Source organism: Pristiophorus japonicus, chromosome 13 (assembly GCF_044704955.1).
Source record: "Pristiophorus japonicus isolate sPriJap1 chromosome 13, sPriJap1.hap1, whole genome shotgun sequence".
NCBI lineage: Eukaryota > Metazoa > Chordata > Chondrichthyes > Pristiophoridae > Pristiophorus > Pristiophorus japonicus.
Window position 1 is genome coordinate 38,524,388 of NC_091989.1, and position 16,117 is coordinate 38,540,504.

Genomic DNA, 16,117 nt, shown 5'->3' on the forward strand with positions numbered 1-16,117 from the left:
CCTCCCCGTTTAAAGAGGAGGGCCGCTGCAAACTCTGCAGCCTGTTCGGCCGGGCCAGCGGCCTGGCACCCAGGCGGGGGTCTGCATGTTGACGGCCAGGCCACACCAGCGGCTGCCATTGTCGGGTTGACTGAAAAGTCGGTGACAGAGAAAAGATGACGGCTGCCGCGCTCCCACCTCCCCATTAAGGGCAGCCGGGACACTGCAGCCATCACAACTTTCTAAACTGTCGATGGCATTGCCCCATGTAGGCCTCCCGTGGGGCAATTTCCTCAGAAGGGCGCAAGGGGGTTGGCGCGGGGCGCTAAGGCGTCGGTGCGCACGGTGATGACATCATTGCTGTGCTCGCTCCACGCCGGTGCGCGGTGCAAACCACTTTTCGCCGGCGGAGCCTCGGGGACAATTCCGCGGGGGGAGCGCTCTGGCCGCCGGGCCTAGACAAACACCGAGGCACTACTGGGCCTGTCTGAGAGGGACAATTTCGGCCCCTTAGTCTTCATTCCTGCTATTCACGGAGCGAGAACCGAGGGGAAGTAGTATAGAGGTCAACCTTCTGAAATTAACCTTTCTTCGGAAGAATCGTTGATGTTGGAAAGATGTTTATGAATAGCTCCTCTAAACTTTGGGGAAATGTTATAGCTGTAGAGCACTAGAGCACTGCAACTTTCAATAGTTTAACATTTGTCTCAGTATTTCCCCACACGGAATATCATATGTGACTATGAACTACTCTTCACATCTAACAGTATGGAGGTTCACACCTACGCAATTGATCTTCACCCCTTTAAGTGCAGGCAATCATGCCACAGATTCTTCAAAGTAAGTGTCTACATAGTACAACACTAAGCTGATAGGAGGCAGACTTTCTGTGGTACAAAGTGACCTATTGCTGTCGTCACACAGTAAACTTTCCAGAATTAACAGGAAGCATGGACTTTTTAACAATCAAGAGTTATCTATCATAACAAGTGCAATTGGGCTGCCTTTTAGTCAGGTAACAGAAAATCTTGTTATATCATACTCAGGTGAATATTAATAGAGCACACAAGAAAGTAGGCATTGGTAAATAGCTTAACTAGTCCTAAGCTATGAAAACGGAGAGTGTAGTGATTAAATTGGGCTAACTAGGAAATACATTGGTTGTTAATATCTTAAGAAAATCCAAAATGAGGACCCTTTAAAACTAGGCTGAATTTAAATGAAGCTAGTGACAACCTGGAAGGCAGATTGTCAGCATGTATATCCACATTAGAGACCAAGCACTGTGCACATATAGGCCCCTACTCTGGGGGCACCAGGACTTGGAAATAAAATGTAGTGAAAAAATGAATCACCTACCTTTGTGCCTACAGCTCCAAACCAATCAAAAGCTTTAAGGAGGTGTGAGCGCAGAGAAGATCTCTCTGCATGTGTGGATCATAGAATTTGGCATTATGATTATGCCTCTCTAGTAAAAAAAATTACTACAAATTAGCCAGATCTGCGTATTTCCAAATTCATCTGAAGAGCTTGGTGTTAAGCATAAAAATAATCATGTTTCTGGAAAGCATCAATAATGAATATATTAATTAGATACACAACATCTATACTTAAAATTGATGAGAACTATTTGGTATTTTGTGGTTATAATATATAAGACGAGCAGTAATTCAGCATTTAACTGCAGTATAAAAAGTGTAATAAACTGGGATGAGTTACATAATGTTTTGTCCTAACATTGTGGTATCACTTAATCTGGAGATCCTTTTTTAAACTGGGCCATTTGGGATTGGATAATCTTCATGCTGCAGACAATTTTCTCCTCCGCTGCAAGAACCATTGTTTGTAAAGCATACTTTTAATTCCAAAATTTGATCAGTGCACCTCGAAAAATGGTTATACTCTCCATCCGGATGATACGAGTACTATGATGCACCATTGCTAATAAAAGGAAAGGAAGTAGTGCATGGTTTGTGCACTAAAGTTCACATTGTGGACCGTGTTGCTAGTACAATTTAATATTTGAGTGAATGAAATAAAATCTAACCTGAAAAGCTACTTCATGGAATTGGCTAATGATTTTTGACTTTTAAGGAAACAATTTGCCAGTTTTAGACAGTCGTTAGAGCAGCACAGTCAGATCAGTAGAAAAAAATGAGGCTGCAAGTGAGGGAGCCCAGCTACGATGACACATAAGCTATCAAGGGACACAATGTGACATGCAGCAAAATGAGCAGTTCGGGAAAGAACAGTTTGGCACAAATAGAATCAGCTGTACATCCCTCATTAATAAAGTCTTGGCTTAAGCTAATTCATCCAAAGTCGATCTTGTTCCTTGCTTTATCAGAGAGTAAATAATAACATTGTATAAATAAAATAATAATAGAAGTGTATATAAGGGAGATATGTATTTGTTGAGTAAAAAAATTGCGTGGTAACGGGTTCATTTACATTTAGGAGGAACAACTTAGCACAATGAAGCAAAGTTGCAGAGTTCCATTGCAATGCTCTGCACAATGTTCAGATGGACATTCATCCAGTGATCCTCCACATGGTGAGTTACTGATTTCAGCAATGCCATTGTGGGATGCCAAGCATGTCACCATGAGGAATGACCCTAGTTTAGTTTCAGAGCACCATTGGCATGATCTCGGAGAAGAGCAGCCACCTAGCGGGATGGGGAAGGTGCATGGTGCGAGGAGGAGACGGTTTAAATTTTTTAGAAAGAAGTTTCATTGCATCATCAGAAAAGAAAAATGCAAGCAAACTGGTAATTTCATAACATAGCCTAATCAGTACGCCAGGCATTTTTAAATGTCCTTACATTTTGCAATGTGAAAATCTATGGTCCATATTTTTATAAATATATGACAGCAATGGTGATCAAATACAGATTAGCTATGATATACAGTGTCTTCCTTTATGCTAATAACATTTTGCTTGTTTGTTTCAAGGAGCCATTAATGAGTAGTATTTCATATTGTGGTAACAGTTAATGTAATCATCAGGTTTGCACTTTGTGGTAACGGGAATTCTTGTAGAATGATGGGATGTTGAGCAGCTTGCGCTGCAGTACTTATTAATTATGCAGCAGTGAACAAATGCATGTGAATTAGTTGTGAATTAATATACACCAATGGTGACATTACTGAAAGGCATACATGTTTTCTGAGAATTCCTATCCGCCATCCCATTTTGTTTTAGACAAACAACATCATTAATTCAAACTAAGTGTCTGCCTACCAGCCTATTAGTTTCCATTGATTGTTTAATGCTTCTGTTGACGACTATAATGGAGTCACCACTGATGTATTCTTGAATAGGAACAGTGATCATAGTATCAAAATGATTAGGTTAGCTATGGAAAAGGACAAAGATCAATCTAGAGTCAAAATACTTAATTCAATGAGGACCAATTTGAATGAGTTAAGAACGGTCCTGGCCTAGGTAAATTGGAATCAAAGATTGACAGGCCAATCTGTAAATGAACAATGGGCTGCCTTTAAAGAGGAGATGGTTCGGGTACAGTCGAGGTACATTCCCACGTCTGTTCCGTAAATGTTCCCTTATTGAGACTTGATCCACTTGACCCACCTCATTCCTCAGAAACAGATCCAGCAATTACTCCTTCCTTATTGGGCCGGAAGCATACTGATCAAGAAAGTCCTCCTGAACACACTTCAGACATTCTTTCCTCTCTCCGCCCTTCACACTATTACTATCCCAGTCAGGAGGACGATATCTTGGAGGAGGGCAACTGGATTGGACATCACCATAATCCAGGTGGCTGGAGCGTGGGCTGGTACAGCAGGAGAGGCGGCAAGCAGCAGAAGTCGGGGCGAAGGAGCGGCGAGAGATTGTAGAGTGAAGTGATCGGGACCCAGGAGAGGCATGAGTTCGGGGCCCAGGAGAGTTGTGGGCCCAGGGGCAGCACGGGCCAGCCCACAGTGCGATATGAGTGTACACTAGGTCCGTGCAGCAGAGCAGGTCTCCAGTCGTCTTGGTTAATCATTGCCACTGGACCAAGACCTAGCTCTGTCAAGCCCATGTGGTGACTGGTGTGCAACGGCCACCACACATTAAAAAAATCCACGTACAGGCATCTTCCACCATTCAAAATGTAATTCGCGACTTGGAATAATGGGTCCTTCATTGAAACACCTGTGAATTCATCCCTTTTTGGTTTGGAAACAAGTTATCCTCGATACAAGGTACCGCCTAAGAAGAAGAGACTTGAATGCATGCTAGGTCAAAATGCCAAAATGTTCCCTGATGCACATTAGTCGCCAATTGATGCACATTTATCCTTTCATTCTTGCAATTCCATTATGCATTATATCATGTCATTTATAAAGAGGGAGTGCTTTTTTGTGAATATATGTGGGACTTTAATACATATTTTATACTTCCTTACTGACTCCATTTTAAATCTGATGTTTTGTGATTGATAAAGTTACACTAGCATATTCAATTATTTTTTATTGTCGCTGACAAGTGCTTTTTATTCCATTTCTGAGAGATAAAATGCTTGCATAATTGTTAGCATTTACTGGGATGATTTTTCACAAAACAAATCATTTGCGCTGGAATTTTTAGATTTGTGGAAAGGTCAATTGTTTAAAAATATGAATCACAGCGTTTCCTTTGATGGATAAGGGAGTTTATCCAGTGAGTAACTGAGCTGCTGAATTAGGTCATCTCAACCAGGGCAACGGTCGGGGTGCAACAATTGGCCTCAGCATCCTAAGTTTTGAGGGGAAAATCAAATTGGGTTCCTGTTCCTGATTGCTATGCAGTTTCCCTTGCTGGAAGTGCCCATGTTTGCAGATGAGAACAGGATCAGCCTTGGCTGTCAACCCTTTGGAGTTGAAGAACCTACCAACATTCACTATGAGAGCTCACGTGAGCAGATTGGTCATTTGGGTATGGTACCAGAGGATAATTGACGTGTATGAAATTGGACCTTGACAAAGAGTCAGCACTTTCGGGAGAGGGAAGAAACAAAAACAAATGTTAACGTCAACATTAAGTTCAACCCCGAGGACATATGCAATACTTCCCCTCTGACACACTGGGGTAGATTTTGACTTTGTGCGATAGTGTAAGACGGGTGATAGCGAGGCAGCAGCCCATTTTACATCTATCCCGATTTTTACTTCTGTTGACTTCAATAGCAATATCACCAAAATAGTTAAAGAAAATATATATTTATATCAATGTCATGAAGCATAGGAGAGGAATTTGTTTTGAAATTAAAACGAAACAGATCGTGCAAAGAAACAAATGAAAAAAATGTTACAGTGCAAAAATAATCAATGTGCATAAGCCAAAAGCTAGAAATAATGAGTAAACCATATACAGAAAAATCTATAGCAGAAACATTCATTTGTAGAACCAGCAAACACGACTGACTGCCTGACAACTCACATAAACCAGTTACAAATCAGATAAAGAAAAGAGAAAGATTGTATTTTTAAATGTTATTTGGAGATCTGGTACTTATATTTCCACCCCAAAATATGGCTTCATGCGCTATCAACGCAGTGTTATATTATTTTAAAATCTGTATTGCAATCAGGGCCAACCCACCCACATAGTGATTTAACCACAAGATGGAGTCCAAAGTGTGGAGAAATGCGTATCAACTAATAGTCTCAGCACTGCCCCACTGGGAGTTCTAAATCTAATTACTTCCTTATTTCTATCAGTGTCCAAAGCAAAAGGTTTATTAAAAGAAATAGAAGAATGATTCCATTGACTCTTCTGTAATGGTCATTATCTTCATTGTTTACTTTCATCCTCTAACCTTTTCAACAATCATCTGGGAACATCTATTTTACAAACTATTCTATTCATCTCCCATTAGAAATTTGCCACCGTAACTTGCGTTAAAACAAAGTTTTTGTCCTAAAAATAGAGTGCTTAAAATTCCACAAACCTTAATAGGGCTAGACTTTCCCGAGAGCCCCTCAATGCCCGATTGCCTGTCCAGAAAAACCGCTAACGTTTGGTAAGTAACGCTGGCGAAAATTTCCACTAAAGTTAAAACTAATCGCCCAGCGAGAAAATGGATCTTGCACCATTATTCTCGGCGGTTTATTCGGCAGTTAAGGGGAAACTAAGTAAAACGGGCATTTTTTAAAAATGTAGTCCGAGGCTGTGGTTGGGCCTAGGGAAGGGGGAAAACTTTTTAAAAAGTCACTTTAAAAAAAAAGTTAAAAAACATTCCCAAGACACTTTTACACCTAATTGCCATTTTAAAATTAAAAAAAAGAAATAAAGAACCTTGAACTTACCTTTCTTTGCAGAGTACTCATCTACCATCCTGTTTAAGGAGCTTTTACAGGGCGGTTCCCTCAGCGATCTGGACAGGCTTCCGTTGAGTCAAAATTTATGCCCTGGCGATTTTCTCGGCGGTGCACGTTGGCAGTTTGGTCCCGGCATGCGTTTTCAGATTTGGGCGATACCGTTGAAAAAAAAAATGGGAAACTTTCGCCGGGCAGAAAAACAGTTGTACCGCCAAGCAAATCGCCAAGAACCCGTCGAAAATGAAAGGAAAGTTTAGCCCCAAGGATGGCGTTGTCAAAATATCGGCATTTTCAGTAACGCCATACCAAAAAAAATGTACCACCTAAGTTTGGCTGTTTGGCACTGCCGTACTCGCTTCACAAAACACTGTTTTGAAAAACCTGGCATTGCAACTTCAAAAATGCCGGTAAGAAAAGGTACAAAAAAGGTAAGCTGAATTTTAAAAACATATTTTTTTTCCAGCGATTCTGTTGTTAATGCTTTTGTGAATGTTTTCTCAAGTTTTTTTTTAATTTTGGGGGGTGTTCTTTCCCCTGTATTTTTAAGAACATAAGAACATAAGAAAGTAAGAACATAACATAAGAACATAAGAATTAGGAACAGGAGCAGGCCATCTAGCCCCTCGAGCCTGCTCCGCCATTCAAAAAAATCATGGCTGATCTGGCCGTGGACTCAGCTCCACTTACCAGCCCGCTCCCCATAACCCTTAATTGCCTTATTGGTTAAAAATCTATCTATCTGTGATTTGAATACATTCAATGAGCTAGCCTTAACTGCTTCCTTGGGCAGAGAATTCCACAGATTCACAATACTCTGGGAGAAGAAATTCCTTCTCAACTCGGTTTTAAATTGACTCCCCCGTATTTTGAGGCTGTGCCCCCTAGTTCTAGTCTCCCCGACCAGTGGAAACAACCTCTCTGCCTCCATCTTGTCTATCCCTTTCATTATTTTAAATGTTTCGATAAGATCACCCCTCATCCTTCTGAACTCCAACGAGTAAAGACACAATCTATTCAGTCTATCATCATAAGGTAGCCCCTGTGGATATGTGAACTGGATATATGGAAATGAAGACAGTAAAGTGAACTGGATATATGAAAAAGTATAAGCCATGGAAAAATAACTAAGAGAATGTCAAACTGCAAATAATACAACATCAGCACAATTAACTGGCTTTCTCAAGGTTTTAAGTTACTAATCATGCCAGTATAAATTGTAACATGAAATGGATAAATGAAAATACAACATCAGCACAATTAGCAGAATTGCAAGGTTTCAGTTAGTAGTCACGCCAGTAAAATTGTAACATTTAGAAGCAATGCCTGAGCTTTAGTAAAAACAGCCCATATCGATGTCGGCTCATGAGTGGACAAAGGAAAGGAAGGATCAAAAGGGATAGGCTGAACTAGGATGTCACTCTAATTGTATCTTGTTATCTATTTCCGAAAATGTATAACTCGTCGCTTTACAATGTAACGTCACCTTGTCCGTAGGAAGTGTGTACGCTCTATCAAGAGAGTAAACCTTCTGTCTGATAAGGTCCCCGATCGGGATTTGCTTTTTAAATAAAAGCTTGCTTTGTTTAAAGCACAATCGGTATTCGACTCAGTGATTTCACTGAACCAGATTGAGGTAAAAGAATCCAGGAATCTACACCCCCTCATCTCCGGAATCAGCCTAGTGAATCGTCTCTGTACCCCCTCCAAGGCTAGTATATCCTTCCTTAATTAAGGTGACCAAAACTGCACGCAGTACTCCAGGTGCGGCCTCACCAATACCCTGTACAGTTGCAGCAGGACCTCCCTGCTTTTGTACTCCATCCCTCTCGCAATGAAGGCCAACATTCCATTTGCCTTCCTGATTACCTACTGCACCTGCAAACTAACTTTTTGGGATTCATGCACAAGGAAAAAAAAAAGGGCCTTGTAAATGTCTGGAGTGTCACCCAGGTCGGGTGGCACCGTTTAATGTTTTTTTGTTTTGCAGATGAACTCCAAAAAGAGTTTCATGCACAAGGATCTAAAAGAGTTTCATGCACAAGGACCCCCAGGTCCCTCTGCACCGCAGCATGTTGTAATTTCTCCCCATTCAAATAATATTCCCTTTTACTGTTTTTTTTTCCAAGGCGGATGACCTCACATTTTCCAACATTGTATTCCATCTGCCAAACCTTAGCCCATTCGCTTAACCTATCTAAATCTCTTTGCAGCCTCTCTGTGTCTTCTACACAACCCGCTTTCCCATTAATCTTTCGCGATATAGGCCTCGCGATAAAGTTGGGGAGGTTGGTGTTTGCCAACACGATTCCTCCAGCAATGCGTTTTTTAATGACGGGAGTATTTTTTGGCCAAACCTATCCCATGGCAACATTTTTCTTATTTTTTCACTAAAATTGCGTTATTTGTCAAATAACGACAGTCTGGTGAATTTCTAGCCCCATGCCTTTCTCTGTCCATAATTTCCAGGTTTTTGTTTCTGTATTCCTGTCTTTTGCATCATTCTCTTTCAGATGAGACCTTGAACTGAGGCCCGGTCAACTCCCTCAGGTGGACATAAAAGATCCCATGGCACTATTTCGAAGAAGAGGAGTTATCACTAGTGTGCTGGTCAATGTTTTTTCTCTCAATCAACATCACTAATACAGATTACCTGGTCATTATCAAATTACTGTTTGCGGGAGCTTGCTGTACATAAATTGGCTGCCATGTTTCCTGCATTACAACAGTGACTACACTCCAAAAAGTACTTCATTGGCTGTAAAATGCCTTGGGACGTCCGGTGGTCATGAAAAGTGCTATATAAATGCAAGTCTTTCTTTTTTCTTACTAAACTCTGTAGTATTTCCTCTCTTATTCTGAGACTGTGACCCCTGGTTCTAGACTCCCCAACCAGGGGAAACATCCTCCCTGCATCTATCCTCCCTTTATTTACACCCCACTCACCCGTAAGGTCATTAGAACATAAGTACATAAGAAATAGGAGCAGAAGTAGGCCATATTGTCCCTCGAGCCTGCTCCGCCATACATTAAGATCATGGCTGATCTGATCTTGGCCTCAACTCCACTTTCCTGCCTGTTCCCCATATCCCTTGACTTCCCTATAGTTCAAGAATCTGTCTATCTTAGCCTTGAATATATTCAATGCCTTAGCCTCCACCGCTCTCTGGGGTGCAGAATTCTATTATGGCTTAATTGGCTGAATTGAGTTATGTGCCTTTATCCCTTTCTGTATAGTTTTAAAACCTTTCTTTAAAATTTCTCCTCTCCCCTCCTGATGCATGACATTGTGCTTGGGTACAAATCTGCAGGCACTGTTCATCCTGAATTTGTCATTCTTCATGTGTGAGGTTTGGCAGTAAGGACCAGTAGGCTATTACAGGGTGCAGCACAGCTGACCCTGCCACTGTTGTCATCCAATGTTCACACATAAGAACATAAGAAATAGGAGAAGGAGGAGGCCATTCGGCTCCTTGAGCCTGCTCCACCATTCAATAAGTTCATGGCTGATCTCCTACATCAACTCCATTTTCCTGCATGCCCATAACCCTTGATTCCCTTGATATCCAAAAATCTATCGATTTCTGTCTTGAATGTACTCAACGACTGAGCATCCACAGCCCTCTGGAGGTAGAGAATTCCAAAGATTCCCCACCCTCTGAGTGAAGAAATTTCTCCTCATTTTAGTCCTAAGTGGCCGATCCCTTATTCTGAGACTGTGAACCCTGGTTCTAGACTCCCCAACCAGGGGAAACATTCTCCCTGTCAAGCCCTGTAAGAATTTTGTATGTTTCAATGAGAATTCTTCTAAATTCTCGAGAACATAGGCCTAGTCTACTCAATCTCGCCTCACAGGACAATCCCCCCATCCCAGGAATCAGTCTGGTGAACCTGCAAATATATCCTTTCTTAGGTAAGGAGACCAAAACTGTTCGCACACACACGCACTTCCAGCAGGGATTACTGAATAACAATAAGCAGCAGGAACCCTGCTTGATTTTCCCTTGCAATTCCAGGGGTAAGATCAGCCTAAGCTGAGATCAGCTAACTCAGTACAGCCTGGAGATCGAACTTCAGAAATTTCATCTGGATCATCTACTGACTTACTGAGCTATCAAGGGCCCGCTTTTCTGTGTGGTTATTGATTCTTTCTCACTGAATTCAAATTCAAATCATCTTAAAATCACAGGTAAGCTTTCCCCCAGTTTCAAAAAACAGCCCGCATTTAGAATGATCATATATGACTGATTTGGTAAGGTTGTATAACAGCCAGTGTCTGCTAGCACTTCCAGTGTACGAGACTGGAAATATAATGGCATGTCTCCTTTACATTTTGAAAGGCTGCAGTACCAAAAGCAAAACTGTAATCACAAGACCGCAAATAAAATGAAAAGGGTGCTTATTTTGTAAAGTGAAAAGCCTTTCATTGCTCAACACAGTCAGAAGAATTGACTATATCCTCTAGAAAGATAAATATAATAGCTTCCTAGGGTTCTATGTAATAGCAGCACATTTGGAAAGCAGTGACAGGATCGGTCCAAGTCAGCATGGATTTATGAAAGGAAAATCATGCTTGACAAATCTAGAGTTTTTTAGGATGTAGAGTGGATAAGGGAGAACCAGTGGATGTGGTGTATTTGGACTTTCAAAAGGCTTTTGACAAGGTCCCACACAAGAGATTAGTGTGCAAAATTAAGGCAAATGGTATTGAGGGTAATGTATTGATGTGGATAGAGAACTGGTTGGCAGACAGGAAGCAAAGAGTGGGAATAAACGGGTCCTTTTCAGAATGGCAGGCAGTGACTAGTGGGGTGCCGCAGGGTTCAGTGCTGGGACCACAGCTATTTACAATATACATTAATGATTTAGACGAAGGAATTGAATGTAATATCTCCAAGTTTGCAGATGACACTAAGCTGGGTGGCAGTGCGAGCTGCGAGGAGGATGCTAGGAGGCTACAGGGGACAGGTTAGGTGAATGGGCAAATGCATGGCAAATGCAGTATAATGTGGATAAATGTGAGGTTATCCACTTTGGTGGCAAAAACAGGAAGGCAGATTATTATCTGAATGGTGACAGATTAGTAAAATGGGAGGTGCAACGAGACCTGGGTGTCATGGTACATCAGTCATTGAAAGTTGGCATATAGGTACAGCAGGCAGTAAAGAAAGCAAATGGCATGCTGGACTTCATAGCGAAGGGATTTGAGTATAGGAGCAGGGAGGTCTTACTGCAGTTGTACAGGGCCTTGGCGAACCACACCTTGAGTATTGTGTGCAGTTTTGATCTTCTAATCTGAGGAAGGACATTTTTGCTATTGAGGGAGTGCAGCGAAGGTTCACCAGACTGATTCCTGGGATGGCAGGACTAATATATGAAGAAAGACTGGATCGACTAGGCTTATATTCACTGGAATTTAGAAGAATGAGAGGGGATCTCATTGAAACATATAAAATTCTGACGGGATTGGACAGGTTAGAGGCAGGAAGAATGTTCCCAATGTTGGGGAAGTCCAAAACCAGGGATCACAGTCTAAGGATAAGGGGTAAGTCATTTAGGACCGAGATGAGGAGAAACTTCTTCACACAGAGAATTGTGAACCTGTGGAATTCTCTACCATAGAAAGTTGTTGAGGCCAGTTCGTTGGATATATTCAAAAGTGAGTTAGACATGGCCCTTACGGCTAAAGAGATCAAAGGATATGGAGAGAAAGCAGGAATGGAGTACTGAAGTTGCATATTGAATGGTGGTGCAGGCTCGAAGGGCCGAATGGTCTACTCAGCCAATCAAAATGTTGAATTCTCACAGACAGCGAACAAGGAAGTGGGTAAGCTCTTAAAATTATAACTTAAAAAAAATGTTAGAGAGAGCAAAAGAAAGATTGGAGCTCTTACATGGGGAAAAGGCAAACCTGAAATAAAGATTAACAAACTTAAAAAAATATATATTTTTAAAGTTTCTTAATTTTAATTTTTATTAAATGGATAAATTTCACACTGCACAAAATTAAAATTGCTTTTCTGGCCCATAACCTTTATTTAGCAGTCAATGCACTGTTAAAACCCCAGTTACACCTAATTCTTTTGGGTGTAACTTTTAGTGGGGAATATAACAACGGAATTACTGCGGAAGAGCTGAAGTTTTCATCAGTTTCCCTGATTTGAGTGATTACACTGATTGCCGGCTCAGAGTGTTTGTTTGTGGTGGTGGTGGGTTTGGGGAGGGTGGCACTGCGCAGCCTGTGGATGAACAGTGAATGACAGACCACAACTTCAGGATTTCAGTATGCACCAAATCCCGAAGTTGCGGTCATTTTCAGACGGAATGATGGTGAACGCTGCCAGTTCGCCATCATCCCGACCACATATTCCGGGCCATTGTCAAATTCACTCAAATATAAATGCTTGGGACTAAAATGTGAATACGTATATAAGTAGATAAGGCAATAGAACACGTTCACCTCTTTGCACATATACACACAAAGCAAAGAAATTTGTGAGTAATTACTGGAGTTTGAGAATCATTTAACGGTACTATATTTTTCATAACATAAGCTTTCCTCTTTAGCGCACAGCATTGTAAGTCAGGTTGTGACTTACTACTTGCTATTGTTGGCGTTAAAGCTTTATTTCTGACTTGATTCTTTAGTTTATTGAAACAGTCGGTTTGTATAAGGCGGAGGTTATCCAATGATTACGTGTTCATTTAAGTTTTTTTTCTCATACATAAATGCAGAAACTTGTGTTAAAATGAAGAAGAATGCCACTGGAATGAAAGAAAGGGACTCACTATTTTCGTACACCTGCACATAAGCAGACTGTATGGTATTTTACTATTTTAGAAAAAAAACTCTGTCAAACTTATTATGTATTGAATATCGATCCTGGACCAATATATTGAGAAATGAAATAGAATGCATCTTGAATTTTGGCATGGTTGAGGAGATAATTCACGTATGTGCCTTACACAGCTGATCCCTCCTGCAGCTTATATTAGAAGGTACAGTAACTGGACTGGAATGGAATTATGGATTTAATGAAAAATATAGTTTAACCACTGTGTATTTTCATAATCTGTGCCCCAAGTAGCAAGAAATAAAATGTTACTTTTAATTGAGAAAATATAAAATATAGCAACGTTTGCCAATCAATTTTATTGATAAATGTTTGAGTTATTGTTTGTTCAGCAGGAAGCTTACCGACAGACTTGCTGTATTATTCCTGTCAGCGCATGGCAAACATATAGATGTGTGTTTGAAATAAAAATGAATAATGCTGGAATTGCCCAGCAGATGAATAGCAGCTGAGGGAGAAAAAACATAATGGGGGTGAAATTGCTCTGCTCCCTGATTGGGAGAGGTGACCAGTTGGGGCTGGAGCCGACCCGAGAGTCAGCAATCCATTAAAATGGCGGTGGGGAGTGCTGGCGCCCTCCCCTTTAAGTACCGCCCCGAGGGTGGGTGTTGGCCAGCTTCGTGACCCGCGAAGCTGGCGTTGACATCCACTCGTGCCAGCCTCGCGGCCCATGGGGCAATTCCCTGGTAAGGGTTCGGCGCGGACTGGTGTGGGGCCGCCGCGCATGGCGGTGCCGTCATCGCCGGTTGCATGGCAGCTCGGGGCGCTACCCACAGGGTGCGGCACTGCCGTAGCAGCATCTCCGCAAACTCCTGGCCAATTTCCTGTGAGCCGGTAGTGCCCCTCCCGGGCGAAAAGTCTCTTCTGCCCCGCTAGCGCCCTCCCCCTCCCGGAGGTGCTAACGGGCCTCTAAAAAAGGGGCAATATCTCAGGTGGAACCCTTCATGTTGCTGCTCAGCCTGTTGTGCCTTTCCGGCATTAGCTGGAGTTTTACCAAACTCCTCCAAAATAAAAAAGAAACATTCAGAGTTTTTATGTAGCTTTCCACTGGGACAGTAAATATGACATTAGTATTCAATAGCAACATTCAGAATGTAATTGAATTAAAAGGCATAGTACTTTTACTTGCTGTGGCATTTTTTCTAAGGGCTAGGAAAACAAATAACCTTAAATATTGTTTCAAAATGATTGAGTTTAATGGATTAATTTAGGACCGTGAGAAACAGTTATGAATTTAAGGTAGTGTTAGATTTTGTAACAGTTGGAAAACTGTCCTCAAGGGTGCCACTCGGGCCAGTTACAAACAGACTGTATAACTATACTTTAAGACTTTGGCTTCAGATCATTTACATTATAACCTAAATTGGTGCAAAGCTTTTAAACTTTAAAATGAAAGTTTAGAACAATCCTATAAAAATTGCTGGACTGTCTCTTAACGTTGATAAAGGCCGAAGAGAATAGTTTATTTTTACAAATATTTGGAATGCCATTCAAACAGCAGTAAGCTGAGCTGTGCATGTCCAGTGCTGCAGAGTGTGCAATATAATTTGATGCTGTCTCAAAGCAGGTATCCATGTCAAACCAATACCTGCAGTATAACTGCACCAACCACCTATTCTTATTGGAAAACATAGATAAATGGGGCAGAAATTGTGAGGCTCTGCTGGTGTGGGGCATCTCTAGATGTGATTCTGCGCCCTGTGCTCACATCTAGTGAAGCTCCGTGATAGTAGTGGAACCTCTTGATTTCTGCCCTAACATGCCATCATGATCCACAATTTATAAAGCAGGTGCACAGTGTCATGTATCTCACATTACTGTATATAACTGTATCTTACCATGCTATACATGACTGTAACTGGATATGACCTGTAACAATAAGTATACCTTACCACCAGGGATGCACTTGCAGGAGACATTCCATACCTGTCCCACTGAGGTATATAAAGGGAGGTCTCAGGCAAGTGCAGCACTGGAGAGCTGGAATTAAAGGTGCAGGTCCTGAGTGACCTTGACTAGCATGTGTCTCGTGTAAGTCAGTACATTAGAGTCAGGAATTAACAGTGGCGACGAGTTACGGGATCACAGAATCCACAGAATGGCTACCAACAGCTCAGATGAGAAATACAATGCTGGAGACAATTGGGATGACTTTATAGAAAGGCTCCAGCAAAGCTTTGTGACCAAAGACTGGCTGGGCGACGATAAGGCAGACAAGAGAAGAGCCCATCTCTTGACCAGCTGTGGCTCGAAGACATACGCTTTAATGAAAGACCTGCTTGCACCTGAGAAGCCAGCAAGCAAGTTGTTTGAGGAGTTGAGCACACTGATGAGAGACCACCTGAAGCCAGCGAGCAGCCTACACATGGCCAGACACAGATTCTACAACTACAGACGCCAAAGCATACCCGACTTCGTGGCGGAACTTCGGAGGCTGGCTAGTTCATGTGAGTTCCCCGATGAACTAAGGAGAGAAGTACTGAGAGACTTTTTTATTGAAGGAATAGGCCACGCAGGCATATTCCGAAAGCTTATAGGGACTAAGAACTTGACTCTAGAGGCAGCAGCACTGGTCGCACAGACATTCTTGGCAGGCGAAGAAGAAAAGAGGCTGATCTATACTTCGGGTATGACAACCAACGAGGCATCGGAACAAGGGGTTCACATTGTGAAACAAACCGCTAACCCCACACACAGACAAAGGCAGGAGAGCAGGCAGTGGCGCCAGAAGCCATCAAAATCAAGGGCCACATGAACGGCCGATCACATCTCATCAACCCACAATGCGAGCAATCAACAACAGATTGAGAGAAGCTCAAGGGAGATCAGCCAGACGCAGCTTCGGAAACAATGGAAACGGTCTGTGTTGGAGATGTGGGGGAAGGCACTCAACCAGGGGATGTCGATTTCAGCATGCCGTTTGCAGAAACTGCAACTACACAGGGCATCTGGCTCGCATGTGCAGAAAAACAGCAGCTC

General features: G+C 42.0%; 1 protein-coding gene across 1 annotated transcript in view; it reads left to right on the forward strand.

Annotated features, from left to right (window-relative positions):
• Positions 1–61: 61 nt before the first annotated feature.
• Positions 62–16,117, forward strand: part of LOC139278526 (transcriptional regulator QRICH1-like) — a 229,132-nt gene continuing 213,076 nt past the window's right edge. The window contains exons 1-2 of the mRNA XM_070897384.1: positions 62–819; positions 2,437–2,533. The gene's annotated coding sequence lies outside the window, so the exon portion shown is untranslated. The remainder of the gene's footprint in view (positions 820–2,436; positions 2,534–16,117) is intronic.